Here is a 14,145-nt window from a genome sequence, read left to right on the forward strand (position 1 = left end):
TTGCAAGATGAAAGGAGTTCGGGAGATGAATAGAGGTGACGGTTGCACATCAGCGTGACTATACTTAAAGGGCTGAATTGTACAACCAAATCTATGGTAAATTTTATGTTATGTGTATTTTACTACAATAAAAATTGGGGTGGAGGATAGTCAAGTACACAGCCCCGGGATGATTAATTTATCAACACAACAATGTCAAGGTTCTGAGTCATCTTCTTTGCCTTTTTCTTACTTTGAGCTCATGGGCACAAGATAACTGCTGCATCTCCAGATATCTCATAACCAATGACGGGAATGAGCATTTTCTCCTAAAGTGTAATTTTTATTTTTTATTAGAGGGGAAAACCCTTCCCAGATTTTTTTTTTGCAAGTCATCCCCACCATACTCCTTCAAACCTCGATCAAGTTTCTTCTCCTTAACATCTCATGATGAATGTATAACTGTCTTAGTCTAGCCAACATTAATACCCCTGAATCTGGAGATGGACTCTCCTTCCCAAAATGCATTTTTGCCTGAGACCCGAGACCTGAACAAAATTAGTGTTGTGACAAAAAAAGGAGGAGAAATAGCCTCAGAACAGGCAGCCAGTTCTGTGCATCACACCAACATACCTATTTATCTTTCAATAATAGGTTCAACTGAAAATATTTCTGTAATACATGGACACCTGGGATTCACCTGGCTTGCCCTGTAGAACTGGCCTCTTCCTTCTTGGTTCCACTGTAGTACGCTGTGTGTACATTCACTGTAATGCCCAAAACACATTCACCTTTCCTATTTGTTCACCTCTATGTAAGATTCTCAAAGACTGTTACCACATCTAAGTTTGTTCTGTAGACAAGTTGTTGGGGTAAGGAATAGCAACTTTATTCAGAAAGCAAGCAGACCGAGACGATGGTGGACTAGCGTCCCAAAGAATCATATTACTGGAGTTTGAATTCAGACTTCTTTTATACTAAGAGGGGAGGAGGTGTTGGTTGTTGCAAACTTTTTGGTGTCAGTATCCTTTGTTCTTGCAGCTGTCCGCCAGAGGTTAGGCTATGATGTTCCTGTAAACCTGCAACAACACAAAGGTTATTTTCTGTCTATACGAATGGAAAAATGTTACACAGTTAAAGGTCAGAGCCTTGACAACAGGCTATCCTGTATATTTCAGACTATAGGCAACACTCGTAGAAAAAGCAACAGAATAAAAAGGTTAAAGTTAAAGAAACTGATCTAATATTGAGTCAGATTTGCTTTTTCCTATTACAACTGGACAATATTTTATTTGTCTTTGCCTCTCTTATACATAGAAAACACAGAACACTGTAGGCAGTTACTCAATGATTGCTGAATGCTGAATGAATGAATGAGCAAATGAATGAGATAGTCTGTTCAGAGAAGCTGTTAACAAATGAGCTTAAAATTCTGAATTTAAAGCCCACAAAGGAAACCAATCAGACCACATAACCATGCTGGGCTGAACAGCTTTGCAGAAAGCTTAGGTGCAAAGAAAAGGCAACATCTCAGAAGTCAGATGAGGAAGGCGGAAGGGAAGGAGGTAGGGTCTGGGGTTTGCAATCCTTCCCCTGAGTTGAGGCTATGTATTTCACAAGCAGCTAATTTTTTCATTTTTGGCAGAGGTAGCAGAGGAGAGCAGAAGCTCATGGGTCGTGAACTGTTGTCTAGTAGTCAGCTAGATCTAACCATCTTCTATTTTTTGTGAGTTGTTGTAGAAGCTGGAAAATTAATTTCAAAGTTTCAAGTTGTTTTCATACTTGGTTACTATGGTGAGATCTCCAGAGGGCTTTATCAGCTTGTGGCTACCTCCTTACCCCCAATAATCCATTTTAATAGATGTCTTATCTGCAATGACACAAAAGAAATTTATTAGGATCTCAGTGAAAGTGTCCTGAGGGGAGGGATGGGAGAAGAGCTAGATTCTGAGGATTCAATTTTCTTGTTGTTCAGTCACTAAGTCATGTCTGACTCTTTGTGACCCCATGGACTATAGCATGCCAGGCTCCTCTGTCCACTATCTCCCGGAGTTTGCTCAAATTCAGGTCCATTGAATAGTGATGCTATCTAACTATCTCATCCTCTGCCACCCCCTTCTCCTTTTGCTTTCAGTCTTTCCCAGCATCAGGGTCTTTTCTATGAGTCGGCTTGTCCCATCAGGTGGCCAAAGCATTGGAGTTTCAGCTTCAGCAGTAGTCCTTCCAGTGAATATTTAGGGTTGATTTCCTTTAGGATTCACTAGTAGTGAGCAAAAGATGGAGAGTAATCATGACTACTCATATTGATCACATCTAAAATGTGATAGTTATTTAATCTGGTGTGCCAGTTTTATATTTTTGTATAAAGAATAAAAAATGTATAAGGACTTTTCATGAACTTTCTAGAAACCTTCATATTCAACTCTATTTTTCCATAGGGTGTGAAATTCTTCAATGGACCCTCTCCCATCCTAAATGTTTCAGAAATCTGAATTCTATGATTTGGCTGATATAACTGTGAGTAAGTAGTGCATTTTAAGAATTAATATCACAAAATGATTAACATGAAAAAGAAAAACTGTCTTTCACTTGGTCTTTGGGAAGAGAAGAAGAAAGGAAACAATGGCCCCTTTCCTCCATTTTCCTGTATTGGGTTTTTTCAGCTGTGGCTCTATCGACATTTTGGCTGAGAGAATTTTTTGCTGGGGGAGGCACTGTCCTGTACATTGTAGGATGTTTAGTGGCATGCCTGGCTAGATGCCACTAGCATCTTCTCAGCTGTGACCATCAAAAATGTCTTCAGACATCACCAAATGTCATTTCAGAGGCAAAATCAATCTCTGCTCTATATTAATGCATCTCTTATATAGCAGCAGGGTCACTGTGTGTGTAAGTCAGAGACCTGTCAAAACTGAGATCCACATGGTCTAGGCCCTAAGTGGGTGGGGTTCCAAGAAGCAAAGTCCTGATAGGATTTACACATTTCATCTCAAGGAATATATATATATATATATATATATATATATATATATATATATGCCCTTGTGGCTCAGACAGTAAAGAATCTGCTTGCAGTGCAGGAGACCTGGGTTTGATTCTTGGGTTGGGAAGATTCCTTGGAGGAGGGCATGGCAACCCACTCCAGTATTCTTGCCTGGAAAATCCCCATGTATAGAGGATCCTGGCAGGCTGTAGTCCATGGGGTCGCAAAGAGTCGGAGACAACTGAGTGATTAATTATTTATATATATATATATATATAATATATATAATATACATATATTCCTATTTATGGCTGTGTGAGGTCTTTGTTACTGTGCGACCTTACCCTCTAATTGTGGCATGCAGTTTTCTCATTGCAGTGGCTTATCTCGTTGCCCAGCATGGGCTCTAGGGTACCTGGCCTTCAGTAGTTGCAGTGTGTGAGCTCTGTAGTTGCAGCCCCTGGGGTCTAGAGTGTGGGCTCAGTACTTGTGGCACATGGGCTTAGTTTCTCCACACCATGTAGGATCTTCCCTGATCAGGGATCAAAGCTGTGTCTCCTGCATTGGCAGGTAGATGCTTATCCACTGTCCCACCAAGGAGGCCTCTATCACAAGGAATATAAATGAGGCCCCAGTATGGAATCTAGAGCAGTTTTTATCAAAATATCTTTCTTTTTCTCTAATCTCCAACCTTCCATTCTTCACTCTCTCTCCCTAGATTAGCAGCTCTCAACCGCCCATTCTCTCTCTCTACATCCATCCTCGGTCCCTGCTCACTTCCACTTGTTGCCTCTGATAAAGTCATACCCCCACTCTCCATTCCCCCTTAGAATCTATCCCTGTGACTTGTACTCTATCCCTCTTCCTTTTCCCTGATTCTCCAATGATCTAATCTGGACCTTCCCAGCTCTTCTCTACAGTTGGATGTGGGTGGATGGGAGGGACTGAACGGCTCAGGCTGTACCAAATTTAGCAGCCAGGAGGAGGACAGAGAGAGCTGGCAGCACGCACATGTGTGAAGAGTTGGAGAGTTTTTCACCCTACTCACAAATGTGCAAAGAAGACATAGCATTTCATTTCTCCAAAATTGTTCTCATCTTTCCTACAAGCTTCCAACCACTAAATAGAAGGAGAAATATTCTGGCACCATTTAAATTGACATTTTAGGTACATGGTATTTACCTTTAGGTATTATCATCTTTTTAGGTATTAAAAAATGCTGTCTCTTAGGCAACTGCATCCTCCTTTTTCTCTTTTTGAGATGGTATCTGGGTTTTTGGTGGAATTATGGCTGACAACCCTGGAGGGACAGAGAGAAGAATATGGAAACCCCAGACCCACGTAGCATCTTCTGCTTCCTTGCTGATTTCCGTTGTGGGGGGCAGGGGTCTGGACTTTCCTGGGTTGTATCTACCCCTTCCCTGGGAGGTCAGTGAGGACTTGCTGCTGAGGCTGTGTTTACAGCAACTGTGGTCTGAATCCTCCTGGCTTGGAAGCTCACTGATGACTCTGTCTCTGCTCTGGCTGCTGCTGCTGCAGACCCCTCATCCTCCACCTGGCTCTTGCTGAGAATGTTCACCCTGGGTCTTGCTGCTGACTCACCTTCCCTTGAGGGTTGAGGTGTGGTCTCTTGGCTCTCAACTCAGTTACACCCCAGGCCTCTTCTCTGGACCAGATGGAAGCTCCTTCACCCAATTTATTCCTGGGGGCAGCCCAGGAAATTAGATTCTGCCTCTCTCCCTGCAGAATCATGCCATGCTACTGAGTTCAGTTGGGATGTAGCCACTCTCAGGGTGATGCCAGCCAACCTGCAAGGTGAGCCCCTCCCAAAGCCCCGAAGAGGAAGACTTCAGATGCCCCCAGCCTTTCCCCCACCTACTTAACAGACCTGCCCACTTTGGGTGGAATCAGGGAAAGGGAGATTAAAGTCATCTCTGACAATCTAGTACTGATTGGGTGGGTGGTGGGGAGGTGGGGGTTCCTCTTTCTTTTCCTTCTCTACTTCCCCGTATAAAGCTCTATGATCAAGTTGACTTTTGTTTTAGTTTTGTTTTATTTAATTTATTTTATTGATGTATAAGTTGATTTACAATGTTGTGTTAGTTTCTGTTACAGCAAAGTGACTCAGTTTTACATATATATATATTTTCTTTTTCATATTCTTTTCTGTTATGGCTTATCACAGGGTATTGAATATAGTTCCTTATGGGACCTTGTTTATCCATTCTATATGTAATATTTGCATCTGCTAATTCCTAACTCCTAATCTGTCCCTATCTATCCCTCCCCCATTTCCTTCACCCTTGACAACCACAAGTCTATTTTTTTTTTTTTTTTAGCCAGTGGACAAATGCATGTCTTTATGGTATCAATCACTTACAGATTCAAAACTCCAAGAGAAAAATGTGCTAAAGGAATAAGCCACCATGTCACTAAAGGAAATATGCAAAGTACCAAAAAGTTGGGCATGTTATGTATGAAGCATCAGAGGACATTTTTTTCTGTGCCTATTCCTATTTATTTGACCAATTCGATTTTATATGCCTGGAGAATCCCAGGGACGGGGGAGCCTGGTGGGCTGCTATCTATGGGGTCGCACAGAGTCAGACACAACTGAAACGTCTTAGCAGCAGCAGCAGCAGCAGCAGCATAGGGAATGAGGCATGTCCCCTTTACTTTTCTTTCTTTTTTTTAAATCAGAGTACAGTTGCTTTACACTGTTGTTTCAGTTTCTGCTGTACAGCAAAGTGAATCAGCTATGCATATACATATATCACCTTTTTTTGTACTTCCTTCCCATTTAGGCCACCACAGAGCACCGAGTAGAGTTCCCTGTGCTATACAGTAGCTCTCACTAGTTATCTGTTCTATATATGTGTGTGTGTGCTCAGTTGTGTCTGATTCTTTTCAACCCCATGTAGCCCACCAGGCTGTAGCCCACCAGGTTCCTCTGTCCATGCATTTTCCAGACAAGAATACTGGAGTGGATTGCCGTTTGCCACTCTAGGGAATCTTCGTGACCCAGGGATCAAACCTGTGTCTTCTGCCATCTCCTGCATTGGCAGGCAGATTCTTTACCACTCCACCACATGGGAATCCCCATAGTATATATGTCAATCGCAATCTCCCAATTCATTCCCCCTACACTTTCCCACTTGGTATCCATATGTTTCTTCTCTACCTCTGTGTCTCTATTTCTGCTTTGCAAATAAGATCATCTTTACCATTTTTCTAGATTCCACATTTTTCTATATTTCTAGATTAATACATTAGTCATTCATTGAAAAGTGGAAGTGAAAGTGAAAGTTGCTCAGTTGTGTCTGACTCTTTGTGATTCCATGGACTATACAGTCCATGGATTTCTCCAGGCCAGAATATTGGAATGGGTAGCCTTTCCCTTCTCCAGGGGATCTTCCCAACCCAGGGATCAAACCTGGGTCCCCCACATTGCAGGTGGATTCTTTACCAGCTGAGCCACAAGGGAAGCCCTGAAGTGGGTAGCCGATCCCTTCTCCAGCAGATCTTCTCGAACCAGGAATCAAACTGGGGTATTCCGCATTGCAGGCAGATTCTTTACCAACTGAGCTAATTATATGATTATTTGTTTTTCTTTTTCTGACTTACTTCACTCTGTATGACAGTCTCTAGTTCCATCCATTTCTCTGCAAATGAGACAATTTTGTTCCTTTTTATGGCTGAGTAATGTTCCAAGAAGGCAATGGCACCCCACTCCAGTACTCTTGCCTGGAAAATCCCATGGATGGAGGAGCCTGGTGGGCTACAGTCCATGGGGTCGCTCAGAGTGGGACATGACTGAGCGACTTCACTTTCACTTTTCACTTTCATGCATTGGAGAAGGAAATGGCAACCCACTCCAGTGTTCTTGCCTGGAGAATCCCAGGGACGGGGAAGCCTGGTGGGCTGCTGTCTATAGGGTCGCACAGAGTCGAACACAACTGAAGCGACTTAGCAACAGCAGCAGTGTTCCATTGTATACATGCACCACATCTTCTTTATCCATTCCTTTGTTAATGGACATTTTGGTTGCTTCTATGTCCTGGCTGCTGTAAATGGTGCTGCAATAAACATTGGGGTGCATGTATCTTTTTGAATTATAGTTTACTTTGGGCTTCCCTCATAGCTCAGTTGGTTAAGAATCTGCTTGCAATGCAGGAGACCTGGGTTCAATCCCAAGATTTGGAAGATCCCCTGGAAAAGGGAAAGGCTATCCACTCCAGTATTCTGGCCTCGAGAATTCCATGGACTATTCAGTCCATGGGGTTGCAAAGAGTGGGACACAACTGAGCGACTTTCACTTTTACTGAGTATATATCCAGTAGTGGAATTGTTGGGTCATATGGTAGTTCTATTTTTAGTTTTCTAAGGAACCTCCATACTGTTCTCCATAGTGACTGTATCAGTTTACATTCCTATCAACAGTGCAAGAGGGTTCCCTTTTCTCCACACCCTCTCCAGTATTTATTGTTTGTAGATTTTTTGATAATGGCCATTCTGACTGGGGTGAGGTAATAACCTCATTATAGTTTTGATTTGCATTTCTTTGGTAACTAGTGATGTTGAACATCTTTTCATATGTTTGTTGGCCATCTGTATAAATTCTTCGGACAAATGTCTATTTAGGTCTTCTACCCATTTTTGATTAGGTTATTTGTTTCTTTGATATTGAGCTGCATGAACTTATTGTATATTTTGGAGACTAACCTTTTGTCAGTGATTTTGTTTGCAAATATTTTCCCCCATTCTGAGTATTGTCTTATATTGTTTATGGTTTCTTTTGCTGTGCAAATGTTTTTAAGTTTAATTAGGTCCCATTTGTTTATTTTTGTTTTTATATTCATTAGTCTAGAAAGTGGGTAAAAAGGGATCTTGCTGCAATGTATGTTAAAGAGTGTTCTGCCTATGTTTTCCTTTAAGGGTTTTATAGTGTCTGGCCTTACATTTAGGTCTTTAATCCATTTCAAGTTTATTTTTGTGTATGGTGTTAGGGAGTGTTCTAATTTCATTCTTTTACATGTAGCTGTCCAGTTTTCCCAATTCCTCTTAATGAAGAGGCTGCCTTTTCTCCATTGTATATTCTTGCCTCCTTTGTCATAGACTAGGTGACCATAGGTGAGTGGGTTTATCTCAGAACTTTCTATCCTGCTCCATTCATCTATATTTCTATTTTTGTGCCAGTACCATACTGTCCTGATTACTGTAGCTTTGTAGTATATTTGGAAGCCAGGGAACTTGTTTCCTCCAGCTCCATTTTTCTTTCCCAAGATTGCTTTGGCTATTCAGGGTCTTTTGTGTTTTCATACAAATTGTATAATTTTTGTTCTAACTTTGTGAAAAATGCCACTGGTAATTTGATAGGGGTTGCATTGAGTCTGTAGATTGCTTTTGGTAATATAGTCATTTTCACAATATTGATTCTTCCAATCCAAGAACGTGGTGTATCTCTCCACTTGTTTGTGTTGTCTTTATTTTCTTTCATCAGCAGCTTATAGTTCTCTGCATACAGGTCTTTTTCCTCCTTAGGCAGGTTTATTCCTATGTATTTTATTCTTTTGTTGCAATGGTAGATGAGATTGTTTCCTTAATTTCTCTTTCTGATCTTTTGTTGTTAGTGCATAGGAATGCAAGAGATTCCTGTATATTAATTTTGTATCCTGAAACTTTACTAAATTCATTGATTAGCTCTAAAAGTTTTCTGGTAGCCTCTTTAAGATTTTCAATGTATAGTATCATGTCATCTGAAAACAGTGACAGCTTTACTTCTTGTCCAGTTTGGATTCCTTTTATTTCTTTTTCTTCTCTGATTACCATGGCAAGGAATTCCAAAACTATAATGAATAATAGTGGCAAGAGAGGACACTCTTGTCTTGCTCCTGATCATAGAGTAAATGCTTTCAGTTTTTCACCATTGAAAGTGATATTTGCTGTAGGTTTGTCATATATGACCTTTATTATACTCTGTGCACATTTTTTGGAGAGTTTTTTTTTTTTATCATAAATGGGTGTTGAATTTTGTCAAAAGCTTTTCTGCATCTATTGAGATGATCATATGGTTTTTTTAACAGATACACTTAAAAAAAAAGATTTACCTTGTATTTTTGGTGGTGTTGGATCCTAGTTGCTGTGCAGGCTTTTCTCTAGCTGCAGTCAGTGGAGGCTGCTCTCTAACTGGGGTATGTGGGCCTCTCATTTCAGTGGCCTCTCTTTTGCAGAGCATGGGCTCTGCACGTGGACTTCAGTAGTTGTGGCTTCTGGGCTTTAGAGCACAGGCTCAGTGGTTGTGGTACATGGGCTTAGTTGCTTCATGGCATGTGGGATCTTCCTGGACCAGTGATCGAACCCATGTCCCCTGCACTGGCAGTTGGATTCTCTACCGCTGAACCACCAGGGAAGACCCAATCATATGGTTTTTAGTCTTTAATTTGTTAATGTGGTGTATCACACTGACTGATTTGCATGTATTGAAGAATCCTGGCATCCCTGGGATAAATCCCACTTGATTATAATCCTTTTAAGGTATTGTTGGATTCGGTTTGCTGGTATTTTGTTGAGGATATTTGTGTCTATTTTCATCAGTGATATTGGCCTATAATTTTCTTTTTTTGTGTGTGGTATCTTTGTTTGGTTTTGGTATCAAGGTGATGGGAGCCTCTTAAAATAAGCTTGGGAGTGTTCCTCTTTCTGCAGGTTTTTGGAAGAGCTTGAGAAGGATAGGTGTTAGCTCTTCACTAAATGTTTGATAGACTTCACCTGTGAAGCCATTTGTCCTGGACCTTTGTTTGATGGGAGTTTTGTAAAGCACAGTTTCAGTTTCATTACTTTGATCAGTCTCTTCATGTTTTCTGTTTCATCTTGGTTCGGTATTGGAAGTTTGTGCTTTTCTAAGAGTCTGTACTTCTTCCAGGTTTTCCATTTTATTGGCATATAGTTGTTTGTAGTAGTTTCTTATGATCCTTTGTATTTCTGTGATGTCTGTTGTAACTTCTTTTTAATTTTTAATTTTATTGATTTGAATCCTCTTCCTTATTTCCTTGATGAATCTGGCTAAAGGTCTATCAATTTTATTTTCTCGAAGAACCAACTTTTAGTTTCATTGATCTTTGCTATTGTTTTCTTGGTTTCTATTTCATTTATTTCTGCTCTGAAGTTTATGATTTCTTTCCTCCTACTAACTTTGGGGTTTTCTTTGTTCTTTCTCTGTTTGCTTTAGGTGCAAGATTAGGTTATTTGTTTGAGATTTTTCTTGTTTCTTAAGGTAGGATTCTATTGCAGTTCCCTTTTAGAACTGCTTTTGCTGCATCCCATAGGTTTTTGGTCATTTTCATTGTCATTTGTCTCTAGGTTTTTTTTAAAATTTCCTTGTTTATTTCTTCAGTGATCAATTGGTTATTTAATAGCATATTGTTTAGCCTCCATGTGTTTGGGTTTTTTTTTTTTTTTTACAGCTTTTCCCCCCGTAATTGATGCCTAACCTCTTAGCATTGTGATCAGAAAAGATGTTTGATATGATTCTAATTTCCTTAAATTTATCAAGGTTTGATTTGTGACCAAAGATGTGATCTACCCTGGAGAATGTTCTATGTACACTTGAGAAGAAAGTGTATCTGTTGCTTTCAGATGGAATATCCTATAAATATCAATTAAGTCTCTCTGGTTCAATGTGTCATTTAAGGCTTGTGTTTCCTTATTAATTTTCGTTTTGATTATTTATACGTTGGTATAAGTGGAGTGTTATTGTGTTACTATCGATTTTCCCTTTTACAGCTGTTAGCATTTACCTTACATCTTCAGGTGCTCCTATGTTGGGTACATAAATATTTACAATTGTTGTATCTTCTTGGATTGCTCCCTTGATCATTATGTTATGTCCTTCTTTGTCTCTTGTTTATAAGTCTATTTTGTCTGATATAATTATTGCTGCTCCAGCTTTCTTTTGATTTACATCTGCATGGAGTATCTTTTTCCATCCTCTCATTTTCAGTCTGTATGTGTCCTAGGTAGGCAGCGTATATAAGTTATTGTTTTTGTATCCATTCAGTCAGTCTATGTCTTTTGGTTGGAGCATTCAATCCATTTACATTTAAGGTAACTATTGATATGTATGTCCTATTACCAGTTTAATTGTTTTGAGTTTGTTTTTGTACTTCTTTTTCTTCTCTTGTGCTTCCTGCCTAGAAAAATTCCCTTTGCACTTGTTGTAAAGCTGATTTGGCAGTGCTGAATTCTCTCAGCTTTTGCTTTTCTGTAAAGCTTTTGATTTATCTGTCAAATCTGAATGAGATCCTTGCAAGAGTCATCTTGGTTGTAGGTTTTCCCCTTCCATCACTTTAAATATATCCTGCCACTCCCTTCTGGCATGCAGAGTTTCTGTTGAAAAATCAGCAGATAACCTTATGGGGATTCCCTTGTATATTATTTGTTGCTTTTCCTTTGTGTTTTAAATATTTTTCTTTGTATTCAATTTTTGTTAGTGTGATTAACATGTGTCTTGGCATGCTTCTCCTTGTGTGTATCCTGTATGGGACTCTGCAATTCCTGGATTTGGTTGACTATTTCCTTTCCCATATTAGGGAAATTTTCGACTATAATCTCTTCAAATTTTTTCTCAGACCCCTTCCTCTTGCTCTTCTTCTTCTGCTTCTGGGACCTCTACAATTGGTACACTTAATGTTGTCCCAGAGGTCTCTGGGGTTGTCCTCATTTTTAAAAAAACATTCTTTTTCCTTTATTCTGCTCCACAGCATTTATTTCCACAATTCTGTCTTCTAGTTCACTTATCCATTCTTCTGCCTCTGTTATTCTGCTGTTGGTTTCTTCTAGGGTGTTTTCCAGTTCAGTTACTGTGTTGTTCATCACTCCTTGTTTGTTCTTTAGTTCTTCCATGTCCTTGTTAAACATTTCTTGTATCTTCTCAATCTGTGCCTCCATTCTATTTCCAAGATCTTGGATCATCTTTACTAACACCACTCTGAATTATTTTCAGGTAGTTTGCCTATTTCTTCCTCATGTGGTCTCGTGTGTTTTGTTTTTTTCACCTTGCTCCTTCATCTGCAGCATAGTTCTGTCATCTCATTTTGTCTAATTTACTGTGCTTATGATCTTTCCCCAGGCTGCAGGAACTATGGTTCCTCTTACTTTTGTTGTCTATCCCCCAGTGAGTGAATTTGGTCCAGGGGCTTATGTAGGCTTTCTGGTGAGAGGGACTGGTGCCTGTGCTCTGGTGGGTAGAGCTGAGTCTTCCTTCTGATGGGCAGGGCTGTGTCAGATGGTGTATTTTGGGGCATCTGTGAGCTTAGTATGACTTTAGGCAGCCTGTATGCTGATGAATGGGGCTGTATTCCTATCTTGCTAGTTGTTTGGTATGAGGTGTCCAGCATTGGAGCCTGTAGTCAGTTGGGAGGAGCCAGTTCTTGGTGTTGAGATGAATACTTCCAGGAATGTGCAAGTCAGTTAATATTCCCTGGATCCAGGAATTCTCTGGCAGTCGAATGTCCTGGACTTGGCTCTCCCCCTCCAGTGGCCCAGGCCTGACCTCTTTCTGGCTGGGGAATCAAGAGCCTACACAGTGCAGCCAGAGAAAAAAGAAAGAAAAAAAAAAACCCCAAGACAAATAGCAAAACCAACAAAAAACAAAAACACACAAAGAAAATTAAAAAAAAAAAAAAAAACACTAGCACAAAGAATTTAAAAAATGGAAATAATAAATAAGGACTAAACTAATAAAAACACAAAAATGAAAAAGAGAACAAAAGCAGAAAGCAAACCAAAAAAAATCAAACAAAACATAAAACAAACTCATAAAAATAATAATAAAAAGTGCAAAAGCAAGAATAAAAACAAAAAACAACCATAAAGTTAAAATAGAAAAATAAAAAATATTTTAAAAATAAAAGCAAAATAATAAAAATAACACTAACAACTGAACAAAGCAAAACAAAACAAAAAGAATAATTGTAATAAGAGTATTTTCCTGGGGCCTCTGCTATCAGTGTCCGTACTCCCATGGTGAGTCACAGCCAACCCCTGCCTCCCCAGGAGACCCTCAAGGTAGGTATCTGGACCTGATGTGGGCACTGTGGGGCCAGATCAGATTCGGAGCTGGTCCAGCTCCTGTGTGTACCTGCTCATAAAGTCCACTCCTGCTGGAGTTAGACCATTCTCAGTTGTGGGAATGCTTGCTGTCTATTCAGATATTCGAGACACAGGATTTACCATGCTAATTGCGAGGATTTAATCCATGGCTTGTGCAGCTGCACAGAGAGATTTCCATTCCTCTTCCTTAGTTGCACTGCCCCTGGGGCTCAGCTTTGGTTTCAGCCCTACTTCTGTGTGTGTGCCACCCTCAGGCATCTGTTCTCTGCCCAGATGAGAGGGAGTAAAAGAAGTGGCTGATTGGGACACACTTGCTCACTCAGGCCAGGGAGGGGTACGGTGGCCACGTTGGGCTATGCACAAAGCATTCGTGGCGGCAGAGATCCGCAGGCAGTTGCAGCAAACTGGGGCTCGCTTGCTCTGGTGGGAGTCCCCTTCCAGAGCCTATGGAGGCAGGGTCTGGTGTGTAGGGGTGGTGCTGGTCCTACCCCTTGTGTCACTCAGCACTGGCACCTCATTTCCTAGGCAGACCACGCTTCCTCTAGGGATATTCCTGGCCATGGAGCCCCTCACTCCTGTCTCCTCTGTGCTATCTGAACAGCCAACTGTGGTCATTTCCTCAGATCTGCTCTCAACCTGAGAGCTTCAGCACTCAGTCTCCACCAGCACAGATCTGTTCTCTTCTCCTGAGAGCTTCAGCACTCAGCCTCCACCAGTAGTGGCAAATTCCCATCCCAGGCGGGGGACCCCAGGGCTGATTCCCAAGAAGGCCTTGGGATAGGTGGCTCTCAGGACTCCAGAGCCTACACAGACAGAGGAGGCCTTGCAAGCTATGCCAACAAGAGAAATCAAGGAATCTAGAACATATTTTATTTCTCCTATGAAACCTAGCTTTCAAGATTATCTGGCGGAAAAATCCTAAAATCCTATTTGGAAGCTGATACTTAACTTTTTTTTTTTTCCTCTTTCTCTTTGTTCCCTTCTGTAACAACTCTAAACCTCTCTGAGGCAAGTAGAAAGTGCTAGAAATATGAAGCAGGGGGAAGGGCAGTGTAAGGAAATTAAAAAAAAAA

General features: G+C 40.6%; 1 long non-coding RNA gene across 1 annotated transcript; it reads right to left on the minus strand.

Annotated features, from left to right (window-relative positions):
* Positions 1-862: 862 nt before the first annotated feature.
* Positions 863-4,769, minus strand: LOC129644992 (uncharacterized). Its single transcript, XR_008711107.1, has 3 exons — positions 4,565-4,769; positions 4,145-4,262; positions 863-1,058 (listed from the first exon to the last, which is right to left on the minus strand). It is a non-coding gene; the product is annotated as an uncharacterized LOC129644992 (long non-coding RNA).
* Between the last annotated feature and the right edge of the window lie 9,376 nt (positions 4,770-14,145).

The sequence above is a fragment of the Bubalus kerabau genome, chromosome 2 (genome assembly GCF_029407905.1).
Source record: "Bubalus kerabau isolate K-KA32 ecotype Philippines breed swamp buffalo chromosome 2, PCC_UOA_SB_1v2, whole genome shotgun sequence".
In the NCBI taxonomy this organism is placed as follows: Eukaryota; Metazoa; Chordata; class Mammalia; order Artiodactyla; family Bovidae; genus Bubalus; species Bubalus kerabau.